A 13,804-nucleotide genomic window follows, 5' to 3' on the forward strand; every position below is an offset into this window, starting at 1 on the left:
ACCTAATACTTTATCAGAAATCATAATATAAATCCTTTGTTATATTCACTGTAAAGATATTATGTTATAACTTCTTCATCATAATGTATCAAACAGTATATTGAAAAAAAGTTGTGTTAATTATTCCACATATAACTCTGGAACGGCTGAATTATTTTAATTAAAAGGTTTTCTTTTTTTTGTATTTATCTCCGCTTGGTTTGCGATAAACACTTATTTTATATTTAGGTAGAGCCGGGGCAATTTCCATAAATAATTTCTTTGACAAATTATGAATAAATAATGTCTACAGAAAAACAACCTTAGTCTAATACCTTGTACAGATAAAAAATAAACCCACATTTACTAAGTTCGTCTAAGGCCAGACCTTTTGGAAAGAACAAGGGACATATTTTAAGAGGTATTTCTTCATAATATCTTCATGCAAGCGTTCAGTAGCTCTATGAGAGTGCACTCTACATAGAGATCTATGAAAAATTTTCTAAGTAAGGTTTTTACATTGCATTTCAACAAAGAATTTTTTTATATTTCGATATAAGGTACATAGACGACTAGGTACATAGTTTCTTTTCAATTTCATAAATTAGGAATTTCAATTCCCAGGTGATATTTCATTTTATTACTACATCATCTTAAAAAAAATGAACGCCAATCCTTTTAAATTAGCTAGACAGATACCTCTCAACTAATTTATATTTGAAAACAGTGAACTCATTATTTTATATACAGTTAGTAAATTCTTTTAATATGCTCTAAGCTTAAAAGTACAGGGCGGCCGCGGCGCCAGGATGTGCGAGTAAACAGTACTGTTTATATGATGTTATATCTAATTGAACATGTAGGCCGCGGTAGATTTATTCTTACAGGGGCTGTAGGCGGCAGCGCCTGCCTTTACCAATTAAGGCGAACGACGGTATTGTTAAATGCCCACTAAAACAACTATTGTATTTCTGTTTATATTGCACTGACCCAATTAAGAAATGCATGTAAACGAAATATTTGTTTACATAATGCTTAAATTATTACATATTTACAATTCGATTTGTGTCAATTTTATTATAACATGAGTAAGTGACCTGTAAATTATGGAATCATCAAACATTTAAAAAATCTACAAATTTTTGAAAGACATAATATCTAAAACGTAAAGATAGAGCAGACATAGAGCGAGTATCAGCTAAGTAAAAAATACGTTGTTCCTTCAATTGTAAACAGTGGAAACTATATTACTTAGAGTTACTTTTAGACGTTCACATTCAAAGCTCAGCCACAATAATAGTGTTACGAAACTAGTGTCTGCGACGATTGTCGTATTTTCTTTGATAATTTGACTCGCACTTCGCATACAATTGTAAAAGGAAAGACAGGGTGGAACAATAGAATTGTATCCTTTGGATTGCGCTAAATTAGCGTTTGCGTTGTTCTATCCGTGTTAAGGTTTTCACCGGCTGTCTCCTGGCGCAACGACTTGCTTATTGAGATGTGAAGGAATTTGATATTGTCTGTGAAAATATAATTTTGTTGTACGACACCTAAATTTAATAGAGATCATTTGAAATACGATATTGCAAAACATATTAACATAGGTATATAGGTAGTAAGGTAATGTGGTAAGTATACTGTGCGGTGTAAATTTGGACTAGCTTATTTCCATAATTAAAATAAAATATGTAATATCAATAAAATGATACTTATATACTAACTGCGACACGATGCATTTCTAGCTGAAAGTTTATTCCTCTAATAGGCTTAGTGGGGACTAAATAGCAGGAGTGTAATTGAATAGGGCAGGTCGGGTTACATGAAGCCAGCTAGCTAATGTGCTCCCCGTCTGATGCAGTGAAGGGTTTTAAACCTATTTCTGTAGGAACGGCTTATGCTGACCTATTTTACGATAGGAATAGGTTGCTGTTTGTGCAATTTAAAAAGTTTATGCGTTTCTATATTTACAGTCTTTCTGTTATTGTAAGTTCGTATTCATTTTAAGTTTACAACATTTATTTGTTAAACAACGGTTTGTGTTTACAATTATTCTTATAAACAATCTGTAATGTACAACGAAACAATTACTGCTCTAATTTTCGCTTGTAAACAATTTATGCCAAAAGCACACGGAGGAAATTTCTAGAAGCAGAAATACCGAGTTCCTAGCTGTTGATAGTCACGCACGGATGCGGTTGTTTAGACAATGGCGGCGCTCCCTCGCGGAAGCTGCTGGCTATTACATGCTCCGCTACTCTTCACCTCGTCTGCGCTCCTGGTAGCTGGAATGCGGTGGCGGGAATCGATATCGGAAATTATATAAAATTGCCATGCCTTTCATATTTATTTTTGCCTGAATGGAGCTTAATTAGTATGATGATAGACAAGGGTTTAGAGATAATTCGAAAGAAAGATGACTGTGAAGATGGCAATAAAGTTATAATGGAATGTACGATATGCTCACTTCATATCATTATTATTTATTATTTTAGTGGGTATTTTATACAAGAATACATTGAAGAGTGACTTAGTTATAAATCAATAAAAGTAGTTGATCCAGCCAACTTGTGGGGTCCGATGAATCCTCATAAATTAGAAATCGAGACTTTTCGTCACAGGTGTGAGTTGTGACGTGCCACTGACATCCTGCTCACAAATATGGGATTATGGATCGACCACAACCGCAGCCGCTTTGACATTTCTCGGCCATTAGGATTAATAGTTCTTTATTCCACAAGTTATTCTTATAAGAAACGCTACAAAGGCGAAAGTGTCGTTGGCACAATTTTGATTTGTGCCCTGTGATGTTTCCAGAAAATCAACAATAAACAGTAAAATGATGGATAAATTTTCACTTTGTTGTCATGGCTGTTAACGTTAACTGCGATTATTTTTACAGCAATAAAGATGAGTTACATGAAAATACATATGTACTTTTATTTTATTTTAAATAATATGTCTGGAGCACTTTTGTTCTTTTATCTACTTATTGAACCACTCCAATTTCTAAAGTAGCATTAAAGTCACTAGAAATAGTCGTCGTCGTCTGTTAATCCTTTTAAATTCCAAAGTAAGTAAACTTAGGTATATGGCTAGTAAACGAGACAAGCGTATAATTGCACATCGTAGATATAATATTTGAGTTATGGACTAAGTTATGGACTAAGACATCGATGAATCGGAAACCTATCAACTAGAACCCACGCTGCTATAACGTTTGAAAGGACGATTTAATATGGCCACGCATATCTTTGTAACATAGCAGGAAGCCATCCCGTAAAATATATATGACATTATGATGATGACGACGAAACAGAAACGTGTATATTGGTTTTATTTGTGACAAAATTAATTAGTTCCGCTCGCTCTATTTATATTCATGCAATCTCATCTGAGTAGATATTAATTAAGAGTATATCATTGATTACCCACATAATACATAATATGTAAGTACATATTGTATTGAGATTTTGGTTATGACGAGCTGTGGAGTGTGGGCGCTAGCCAGATTATTATTAAAACAGATTTCTTTTTCGAAAATACTGTTCATTCTTATTATTTATTCTATTTCTTCACACAATTTTTATAGTGTAACGTTTAGAGACTTTTTTACGTCTACAGACCTCACAATAATAATATAGTTCAAAGATGTTATTTAAAAAGTCAACAGCGCTATATGCTAATGGGTTTCTAATTGAAACTATCCGTCTTATGCCCATTGTATCGGGATTTTAATTAACAAAATGTAGTGAGAAAATCCAGCCCAAACATCTAAGAGCTAGCGCGCACGAGCAACTTTGTCTTCGCAACTATTTTGTCTCTCCCACCTATGGGCTAGCATGAAAGTGCGCGCACCGCGCACGTACCTAGCGACGCAACTCCCCATACAAATTGATGGGAGAGACAAAATAGTTGCGGAGACTAAGTTGCTCGTGTGCGCTAGCTCTAAGTATGGAACAATCAAAATCCTTTTAATTTTTAACAACTCTAACGTTGTGAGTACACAATACAAAAGTATTCATTGAATCTGAGTTTTCGTATTTATACCTCTGAAAATGTTTAGATAATAACAAAATTATGTTATATTTTATTTGGTTTTGATTATTTTTTTTAAAGAGGCATTTTTTTAATTTTCCGGAATTATTTTATTGGAAAGTTGTTTAATTCCTAGAGATTTAGGTTTCAATACAAGAAGATATGAAGCGAACATGATACTAATTTAATGAATATATATGGTGTAGCGATTATAACTAAGCATAAATATAGAATTCCTAATGCTATTAACATTTCCCTCACGGCACATAACATGATAGATATTAAAATAGCAATTGCTTTTCTAAGATAGTTCGAAGTTGTTTCAGGCATTCATCGAATTTAATGAGAAATCTTGGAGGTTGTTTCCTAATTCCAATACATATTGAAATAATAATAATTTATATTGAATGTTAATGTTTTTTTAAAATCGATTGGCTTCCAGATCTAGGTTATAATATTATGAATCACCGATAAATTGCTTACCAATGTCTATTCATTATGCCATTTTTGTATGCGACCAAAATTACATGTTAATTCAGGTCCTTGTCCAATTTGTTAAATGCAAGGATATTATTATACAACCACGCATTTTCAACATTGACCTTTAATATTTTTAAAGCGTTTAAACCCTCCGTTTTTTTAATTCTGTTAATCTCTATTATCGAAAACATGGTTGCAGCATAGTTACAGTTCCGCATAACGGCTAGGTGCGTGAAATCGCCTAAAGCGCTAATTCTTGCATGTGGGTGTAATGACGGACAGAAATTCACAAAACGGAATATGTATCAAGTGGAATAATTTCTATAATATATTAAACTTGTATTTAATATAAAACTATGGAAATTATCCATCTTTTCTTGAGTGAAATTTACTTATTAGAACGGAAACTGAAACATTATAAAATGCAAAGCGTGGATAATTGGTTCCATTATATTGGACGACCTCCTGGTATTATTATTTATTCAGCCACTGCACCGTGATCCCTGTTTCGACCGCGAATACTCTAGTAGCGGCTACGAAAGGGATTAGCAAGCAGTTTTTCGCGGCTCTCGTTCGAATGGTCTGGGAATTGTCAAGTTTCACCTGCACTAATGAGCTGTAATATTGCAGCGGTTTCATGCTACCGTGGACGCCGCGGGCTTCGCCTTAGAATACTGACATTGCAATCGTTTGCTAATGATCGCTGGTAATTGATTTGTGCCTCGAATACTATGTTCTCCGTTATACTATGCGCGCTTTACATTGATTATATTTTGATGTTAAAATGTTGTTTAATTAATGTGTTGTACAAGTTATGATTTATGGGTTTGCGTCGCTTTCCGGCATTTACGATTGCCCGACAATAAAATTATTCCATGATAAAAGAAATTGTTATAGAATAAAAATAATAATTTTCTTCCATTATAGTATTGTTCCCAAAACAATACCTAGTTGTCAGATTAATCCTGGAGAATAAATGTATCAGAAATTCTTCCAAATTTGGTTTTCATATAGTAGCGATTTTTATATTCATATCCATCGAAAATCTGACTCTAACTCGTATTAACCCATTGACCACCGAGCGGCCCGATCGGGCCGAGACACAATAGATTTTCTATTGTGTCTGTGATCCGAGGACTGACGGATTAAAACATTTCCTTTTAAAAGACAATTACTAATCTGATAATTTCCTAGGACAGCGTCAGCCACTGAGTTGGGGAGTGTCGATCAATTGGTGTCCACGATAGAACTACAGAACTCGTCAGCGAATACTTGCGTCAAACGTATAGAGAGAGGGTGAGCTGCTCTCAAGTAGTAGTAGTTTAGATATTATTGTGTAGTTGAGTTTTGTAAGTATCGTAGAAAGTTAACAAATATAATTCTAATATGAAATGCAATATCTACGCACAAAATTCCTATCATTAAACTTTAACAAGGAAACTTCGGGAGCGCAAGTGGAATGATATTAACATGTGACATTGTAAGAGCCCAAACACGAAACTAGCAAAAATCCGCCCCATCTCCGACTGGTACGCGTCCCAATTCATGCCGAAACGATCAGAGACGATCGATAGAATAAATAATGGTCGTGATTGATGACTCGTACCTTTTCGCTAACGTACTTATTGTTTGGAGACCAATTGTTGATGGTCCCGACCTGGTTCCAAAACATAAGTGTGTATTTGGGACGACCATGCATGCTAGGGTATTTTTGCATATGCAACGAAGCGGAATTTTCATGCGTTTCCTTGTTAACGGTACTGCTTTTTATGGTTTGTTTCATGGATATATTTGATGTTTTTAATTTGTTGTTTTTTTACATTGTTTTCATAAAAATACATTGCGCCATAATATTAATATGTATAATGTAAGAAATTTTACAATTTCGTCAGATAAATAACGTTTCACCCGCCGGTTTCGGATCGATTGCATAATTTGCTATAGATACGTCTACGTCAGTGCAAGTAGATGTAAACTTTTAATTGGCAACACAAATAGACTGCAAGCGACGAGGCTGTGTCCAGGCACGTATCACGGACGGACATTGATGCACGCGGCGACCACTATCCGCTATCTACACTCTTCCTTATCAATTAATTGAATAATCTCTTCCTATGCCGTTAAATGCCATTTAAAAGACTATGTTAATTGTGTGTAGAGTTGCCATTTTGTTACGTTGACTGTTAGGTATGTTGCTAGATCATTTGTCGTAGGTATATAATTGTGAGAAAGAAGAGAAAGTATATGTGCAAATGGCCAATTATTATTAATCTTCGTTTGATGAAAATGTTATAACTTATTAACCTACGTTTGAAATTCAACAATGCGGGATGGATAAGAATATTCGTAAAGTAACTTTTATGTTTCTCGAACAACCAGAATTTATAGAAGGCGAAACAGTGCCAATTTTAAAAGGATAAAGAATAAAAGTTATTTAATTATAACCACTTAAATATTAATAATTTATTGTCTTCGACTTTTGATGATATAGTTACAGGCCTTTCTTTTCGAAATTCTTTACATTTCTAGAAGCTTCCATATAGATTTTTGAATATTTTCGTTTTTATGAACGTTTGGTAAACATGTAGCCGAGAGTAAAAGTCAATTATCTAGTGGATAGCGTGTTTCGATGTCTACCGGTGGTTTGCGGCAGTCGTTCATTACTCGAACTTATGTGCTAATGCGATTATTTGCTCGTGCCACACTGGGGATTTCTCTAATCTTGTTCTACGAAAATGCCTTACCGCGTAATGAAGATGGTGTGGATATACTATTCGATTGTTTCCATAGAACTTGCTTGCGGGTAAGAAAAGAAGATAAATTTAGTAATGATAGGTACCAACTAACTAAAAATCTTAAGTTCAATTGGAACTTCAGTCCTTATTCGCCACACTAATTAGTGGACTACTGTATGATAAAAAGACTTATTATTACTCAATAAAAGTAGAGCCATTTCGAAGATTGGCTTAAACAAATATAATATTAAGAAAGTTTTTTTTTTATATAATTGTAGCTCTGTTATTTCATAGTTAAATTATACAGAATTTCCTTTTCATTTAAATAAATAAAATACTCTATACTCTTGTTCTATAGGTACAACCTTGCCTAGGTCTAAACTTTTGTATTTTCATATCTATAATACACATAGTATCGCTATAATTTATTGCTTAGAGTAAGACAAGGAACATATATCAGTAGTATTTTCTATAATATTCGTGACTGTTTTACAAAACTGGCTGAGCAAAACAAACCATAACCTACAGGCGAAACCGATCAACCCATTATCGACTTAACAATATGTGTTCTCTACACCCACTTTTGCATCCATCGATAACTTCCTAAACAACTGTTCTCAATGCATTTATACAGTGCGTATTGTACACTGAACATGGAGAAGTAATCAGTACCGTTTATTACATAAATTACAGCGAAAATGCTGCAAGGGACATCTTGAGGTACGTTTTGAGGTGTTTCGCGTTTCGTTGGGTGTGCGTGACGTCACGACTGAAACATATTGATGTATGGACGACGTCGCAGGTTGAATGGTAATTTATATGGACCGTAATTTGAAGGCTATTCATCATGATCTTATGAGGCTGTTGTGTTTGTTTGTATAATGTTTGAGATCTCTTAAATAGGACTATATATAATGTTATAATGGCTTTTATATCATGCGGAGCAATGTAAGGTTCAATATTATTATTTTCATTATGCAATAAAATGTTCATCGTCTAATTGAAAATTGATTTACTTTAACAATAAACCTAATTAAAGGCGTTGAATAGATTGGAAATCTAATCTGGTACTTGTAATTTCGAATGTAATAATAATATGTTTATGAAATGATAATGTGTATAATGATACAACTTTCATCTATGTTATTAATTATTAACATTACATCTGTAGTTTAATTTACAAGATTAATCGATATCCTCTCACGTCCTCCATAGCTATCCCCATATAATTGTATATTAATTCAATATAGACATGAAAATAGAAATTGCCGCGGCCTTAATTAATGAAATCTCGTTATGAACATCAATAGGTATTGTATTAATAAATGAACGCACCGTGGGCGTAATTAAGCACCGTAGGAGACTAGTGAAGGGTAGAGCGCGGTCGGACAGCTGATGTCGGAACACTTGAAAAGGGATTATAATAGGGCTCATATTTGTAGTATTCCCAGATAGCTCTATTAGGCGCATTGTTAGTTGTAAAGTGTTCAATGGGTACTTCGTATTGTTGTGTACTGAGGGATTGTCCTCACTATTGCGTTGATTTCAAAATGGCTAGAAGCAATCGATGTACAATTATATCTATATAATATATAAAACTCAAAGGTGACTGATATAGTGATCTATCAACGCACAGCCCAAACCACTGGACGTATCGGGCTGAAATTTGGCATGCAGGTAGATGTTAGGACGTAGGCATCCGCTAAGAAAGGATTTCGTACAAAGTCGTGCGCGGAAGCTAGTTTATTATATTTTTACGAGGATGAAGAAAGTTAAATGACAAAGTGAAATTCAGACAAGGCTTGATAGTTATCACAGTGACTTTTTAAACTTTCAACGTTATATAATTAATTTGATTGATTACAAAATATAAATACCTACATTAAAAAATTACAAACTTAATAAAAAAAATATCAATCTTAAATCTAAAGCTAAATAAAAAGTATTTACATAAAATTATAATTTAGGTAGGTATTGGTGATATGAAAATATTCAGATGTCATTTTTGGTTATATGTTCTTAAAATCGACAAGCAAAAAAAAAAATGGTTATATTCTCAGTTTCCTATCTCCATACCTAATTGTGACTATATTATATTTGAGTAGACAACTGTATCCGCTTTCCCTTTACCCTCAAGAAATAACCAAGAGAAAACAACGTATTTACACCAAATAATCATTTATCATATACCTTGTTTCTATAACACATTGTATGAAGATCTAACTGTATTGGAATGTGATCTCTTTGCAGACTTTACATATTGATAGCAGATTATCTTCATAACGGATAATATTGTCGTGAATAGCGCTGTATTGAGATGTCACAAGCCGATTTGTAAGATAGATTGTCGATATATTATAATGATAGTGACATGGCAACTTTGCGCTGTAAAACATTTATATCGAATAGGCGGCTTAGGATTTACGCCTACTATAACGTAACGATCTTAGTTTTTTCTTTCAAATCAGTTTCTAAAAAAATAGAGTATAATAAATAGAGCATTGTATATTATTTTCATTCGGTTGATATAGGCGCTAGTGCTATGCGTAAAATCGGCTCTGTTTATTTTAAAGTTTTAAAAATAGATAAAGTGCTAAAAACTAGGAAAAAAAGTGTTTAAGTGATTATATAAGTTATAAATATATAGTACAAATGTTATCTATGTGAAGAAGACATGATTAAAGTGAAAAATATAGTAATAAAAAGAATGACAGTACTTATAGAAAAGGAATACATAAAATTTTATATTGGCTTAACTACTTCTTAATATTATAAGAGATAAAAGTACGCAGGAAAGTGAATATTTAAACCAAAATAACATCAACCCAAGAACCTTACAGGGAAAAAAAGTAAGTTATTTTCAAAAAAGATTTCATATTATTAACGTACAAATTTGACGTGTAATGACATAAGGAAAAGACTCAGCTGATTGCAATATACAATTGCAATAAACGACATCTAGCGACAAACAAGTACCGTATAATATAAAGATTTTCATTGATAAGAAACTGATGCTAAATTATATTAATAATTAAATTGATCCTATAACTTTACGAAATAAATATGGATAATATAACATTGAGAAAAAAGCCACTCCGAAAGCAAAAATCCGAAACTAACCTTCAAGATATTATATTAAATGAATCTATATCATCATGTTTATCAAACTCAAGCTCTTCAGATTTTTCTACAAAGACTGACCGGTACAAATCAACATCCGACATATTATCTGTAATATATAATGAGACTCAAGACCTAAATCAATTAAAAACGCAACTTACGTCAACGCAAGATTCAATTATAAGCCTTACAGAAGAATGTTATAACCTAAAAATGAAATTGCAACAAAACGAAAAAAATATAGACTTTTTGAAAAATTTAATAGTTAACTCCAATAAATTGAATAAATCCTGCAATACATTAAATATAACGCCTTTAAAAAAACAAATGTTGAATATAAGTTTTAAGACACCAAGACACTCACCTTTGAAGCGCTTCACCAACAATTTTATACACAACACTTATCCGAAAATAAAGAAAAATATGTTTACTTGCACAGAACAAAAACTTTCTCAAGAAAAAATTGCACAGCTGAACGAAAACACCATGAAATACTGTATAAACACAACACAAATGATCATTCAAGATAATATGAATAATAATCGTTCTACCTGCATTAACAAATATAATACTGAAAACAAACTTATCACAACAGATGTCAGCACGAACCACCAAAAACGTAAAATTGTGATAATAGGCGATCAACGCACTAAAAACCTATCAATTTGTATGCATAACAAAAGGAGATATAAATGGAATGACATATATGAGGTATTTGGCCTAACGAAACCCTATGCTACTAGCCAGGAAATATTAAATAATTGTGAAAAGTTAATTCAATCTATCAGCCATGAAGATATAATAGTATTGGGAATAGGTTCAAATGATAAAAATCCATACAACTTAATCTCAGGGTTGCTTTCTTTTATATGTAAATTAAAAAACAATAAAATATTTGTATTGAATGTGAAAGAAAATCGTTATTTAAATGAAAAATTACTAAATGAACAATTAAAATTATTTTTAAGAGGACATACAAATTGCACCTATATCAATATTGATGGAAATTACAAATACTATAATTATGGATTAAATTATTTGGAAAACTTAACTAATAAATTGAATATCGAAATTGACAGTATTGAGTATAAAAAAATATATTTAAATATTAAACATATTGCCCAAAATCTGAAAGAACAATGTACACTACAAAATGTACAAAGTAATTTGAGCAACTCTAAAATAAAAAAAGGCACAATTCCTTATTATTTCACTATGAGCAAAAAAGAAAATCGTAATAAAATAATAAATAAGACTAATAATACATCAAAAAGTGCACCACCAGAATATCCAGCAGAAAATAATGAGCTTTTTCGTTCCTAAAACAAATTATCTAACAATTCTGCATCAAAATATAGCTGGTGCCACTGGTAAATCAGAAGAATTATATCTTGCAATTTCACAATTAAATACAACTTCACAGATAGATATCATATGTTTGTGTGAAACCTTTATAAAAATGGGAAATGAACGACTACTTCAACTACCAAGTTATAAGGTGCGCTCATCATATTCACGAAAGCAAAAAAGAGGAGGAACTTGCATATTAGTGAAACAAGATATTCCATGCACTAATTTAGACTACTTAAAGGATTATTCCTGTGATTTATATTTTGAATGTTGTGGAATTTATCTAAAACACTTAAACACGATTGTTATCTGTATATATAGAGTACCCGGACTTAATATTAACATTTTTGTTGAAAGGCTCCAAGATTTATTACAGGTTATTTCAGTTAACAATAAAAAGGTAATATTGTGTGGGGACTGGAATATCGACATATTAAAAAATACTAAGCTGTCGTATGAACTAAATACATTGCTAAAAAATTTTAATATTGAATGTCACATAAAGACACCGACAAGACAGGGAGCATGCTTAGACCAGATAGCTACCAATATAAAAAGAGGGGTAATGGCAGAGGTTATTCATCTTGGCCTTTCAGACCATGAAACAGCGCAACTTATAAAAATAAATATTAGTAAACAAAAAACAAATTCACATTGGTTTGAAATTAGGAGAGACTACTGCAAATATAATATAAATAAATTTAATGAATGTATATCATCATTGACCTTCTCGGAAATATACGAATCTAACGATATAAATGAGTGTTTCAGAGCATTTCATGAATTATATTCTTTATTTTATAATTTATGTTTTCCATATATTAAGATAAAAATAAGTACAAACAAAACAAACATAAACTGGATAACAAAGGGCTTAAAAAAATGTTGTGTACGGAAACGATACCTGTACTTAAACTATTTATATTCAAATAATAATAAGAAGAACAAATGGAAAAATTACAAGAAGTACACACATATATTAAAAAAGTGTATTTTCAAATCTAAGAGAATACAAAGTGCTAAGTACATACTCAAAAATAAGAATAAAGGCCAAGCTTTATGGAAAATGATATCAAATAACATCAATGAAGTCAGTAATACACATGAAATAGCCGAGATTAAAATAAATAATATTGTGTATTCCTCAATTAATGACATTTGCGAACAATTCAATAATTATTTCATTGACATGACTAATCAGACGAACTTCCAATTTAATATGACAGACATTAAAAAAACATTGACCTATGATAATTTAAATTCAATGTTCTTGACCCCAACTAGCGTTGAAGAAGTCTCTAAAATAATTCAATCACTAAAAAATACAAATGCAGTAGGATCTGATGGAATATGTACAAAGATATTGAAAATATCAAACAAATGTATAGCTAGTCCACTATCTTTCTTAATAAATTTATCTATGGAACAAGGAATATTCCCTACTATTCTAAAAACCGCAGTAGTAAAACCTTTGTATAAAAAAGGGGATCCCTCTGATATAACGAATTATAGACCCATATCATTAATACCTGTGTTTTCAAAAATCTTTGAGAAGGTGGTAGTAGAAAGACTAAAAAATTTCGTAAACATGAATAAATTATTAACTAGACAACAATTTGGCTTCAGGAAAAATAGTTCAACATCCTTAGCTTGTTTTGATTTAGTAAAAGAAGTTATTCAAGCCTTTATTGAAAAAAATGCTGCGACAGCTATATTCTTGGACATGAGTAAAGCGTTTGATTTTGTAGACCATAATTTGCTCTTATATAAACTAGCGAAATATGGGATCAGAGGTAAAGCGAATGAATGGATTGAAAACTATCTCAGAGAAAGGGAGCAATATGTCGAACTAGGAAAATGTGTTAACAAAAATAAAATTATATATAAATCCAGTAGAAGGTTAAATAGCTCCGGAGTGCCACAGGGCAGTATTCTCGGTCCATTTCTATTTCTCATGTATATAAACGACCTGCCAAACATAACCAAACATAAAGCAGTTTTATTCGCTGATGATACCACACTTATTGTGAAAGGCAATGCAAGAAATACTTCTTACAAATTAGAAATAGGTAAAGCATTATGTGATATAGTAGGGTGGTTAA

The 13,804-nt window shown here is 32.1% G+C and overlaps 1 protein-coding gene across 1 annotated transcript in view; it reads left to right on the forward strand.

The window, feature by feature from the left end:
* Window positions 1-13,804, forward strand: part of Jupiter (microtubule-associated protein Jupiter) — a 105,629-nt gene that overhangs the window by 208 nt on the left and 91,617 nt on the right. The window lies entirely within an intron of this gene.

Source organism: Colias eurytheme, chromosome 20 (genome assembly GCF_061535395.1).
Source record: "Colias eurytheme isolate Ceu_HAF_F1 chromosome 20, ilColEury1 Martin Lab GWU primary, whole genome shotgun sequence".
Classification (NCBI taxonomy): Eukaryota; Metazoa; Arthropoda; class Insecta; order Lepidoptera; family Pieridae; genus Colias; species Colias eurytheme.